At 40.6% G+C, this 2,177-nt stretch overlaps 1 protein-coding gene across 1 annotated transcript in view; it reads left to right on the top strand.

The window, feature by feature from the left end:
• Positions 1-2,177, top strand: part of LOC109473212 (cystine/glutamate transporter-like) — a 20,660-nt gene that overhangs the window by 7,576 nt on the left and 10,907 nt on the right. The gene's annotated exons all lie outside the window — the stretch shown is intronic.

Here is a 2,177-nt window from a genome sequence, read left to right as displayed (position 1 = left end):
AAAAAGTCTCCAAGGAAGAGTAGTCATTGTATTGTCACTGATTAGTGATTCTTTACTAAACAACAAACGAACCTGGTCATGTCCAAACGCAAGAGTTGGTCAGGCTAGAATCCTTGGTAGTTTGTTCAAAAGACGCAAGGTGGCGTCGTACCAATGGCGGTGTTTAGATGGAGCCATGTTCATTCTGCTTCGGTGGAATCGGACTTCCATCCGAAAATACAGGCTTAGTACTAGTGTGAAGGGGAGGGGGTATGGATTGTGGACCGGTTTATTATTATTACGATGTAAATCACATATATCACAACAGTCGCAGCCCGAAGACTGAATTGATGAAGTGATATAACTGCAACACATGATTAACCCTCAAACACCCGAACGGGGTCCATTTGGACCCCGGGCGTATATTTTTATGTGCTATTTGACATTTTTTCATTCGAAAAAAAATTCCTCCCATGACTTTGTCGATAAACATCTTCTACAAGTTCTCCTAATTTTTTTGTAGACCCCAGCCATGTATTTGCACTTTCCTACACACAAAATTGTTCGGATGTCCTAAATATTTCTTCAAGGAAGCATTATTGCTTTAATATTATGCAGTTCGCCAAGTAGCCTCCACCTCTGGAATTATTTCATCAGGTTTTCAGAGGTTTGACAATTTGACAATCATATGAGGTCAAAGGTCAACCCCATGTTCATGCCTGCAGGCCTCATCCTATTTTTGCATAAATTATGATAATATGCTGGAATTTTTAAACACTTTATCATGCCAAAATATACCTCTTACTATGTTTAACCAATATATGTGCAAAGATCACTGAAAGAATGCAAAAAGGAATATAAATTTGAAAGAAACCAAATTGGGTCCATTTGGACCCCGTTCGGGCATTAATGTCACAAAAAAAGTTCGGGTGTTTGAGGGTTAAAAACAATTCTACGCAAGCTAAAATCAATAGCAAAAATTTTACGGTCAACATAACCATTCAGATATACAAGACGATTCTGTTATAAAATTGAAATACTTTAAATTCGGATAGAAATACGAGTTATAGGGCAATTTACATTAAAAAATTACGTGTCCAGTAGACTGACCATGTGTTGTATACTACTCGTTCTGTACTTTATCGTTCAATTCTAAACTTCAGAATGTCTAAGATGAGGTGTGGACATCTTGCATCTGTATTTCGGGACGGTCATCCAACGAAGCTCAATAAAAGTTATCTAACGATTATGACTATATTATATAAGATTATATAGATTTTAAAACAAGATATTTTGGAGTTTCCTCGCCCATGTAAATGTCTTTTTCCTTAGGAAAAGGCACGTTAGAGGAACTTCGACGTTTGACGGTCCGCCGCTGGACGCCAGGAAACTGTCCCAGGCGTTATACATCGGGGATGTTTGCCTACGCGGGATGGTAAGACTTAACTTTTTTTGTTCATTTTTGTATTAGGCAACACTGCCTTAATTTTATGGATGTCATCCTCTAGTGCGGGCGGACGAAAAAAATTCCAGCCACAACAAGTAAAATCTGAGATTTTATACCTCCGGGCTTTTTATTGTATATTTTTATATAGGGTTTTAAACAAAGAATTTATCGAGACTCGACACCCCTCTGTGTGAGGGGTCATATACGTGGACCAGACCGAGAATAGCTTAAACACGCCAAAGGTCAACGGTCGCGACCACTTTCACGCTCAAAGGGGTGTTTTGGGGCCACCAAAAGACACCATTTCCACGCCCGAAAACACATATACAATAAAAAACAAAAGAACGTGCATCATCTGCAGCCCAATAGCAAAACATATACCGAGTCTCAAAAGAATCCGTCCACCCAAACGCGAGAAACAGCTGCGAACACGAAAACCAAAATCTCTCACAAACCCTTCCGCGGAAGGATGTCTCCTTCCCCGGAGGCAACAAGTCTGGCAATGAAAACATACATTGCCATGTCGACGGTTCTTACTGCTAGGGTTATTGTTTGCATGGCACCAAAGGCATTCTACAAGCTCGTTGATGGCACTGCCATCATTTCATGATTTTGAGGAAGACTTGATACCTGTTAAGTTTATACAGATACAGTACACTCCTCCCCTGTGTGTAGTGAACGAGCCCTAGGGTCACAGAAAGTGGGGCATCCGGGGCAGACAGGTCTTCCCAAGGGTTTCAAGGACAGGCCA

Source organism: Branchiostoma belcheri, unplaced genomic scaffold, assembly GCF_001625305.1.
Source record: "Branchiostoma belcheri isolate BF01 breed outbred unplaced genomic scaffold, Haploidv18h27 scaffold293, whole genome shotgun sequence".
In the NCBI taxonomy this organism is placed as follows: domain Eukaryota; kingdom Metazoa; phylum Chordata; class Leptocardii; order Amphioxiformes; family Branchiostomatidae; genus Branchiostoma; species Branchiostoma belcheri.
Note: the sequence above shows the minus strand (reverse complement) of the source record. Positions and strands in the feature narration are given on the sequence as shown.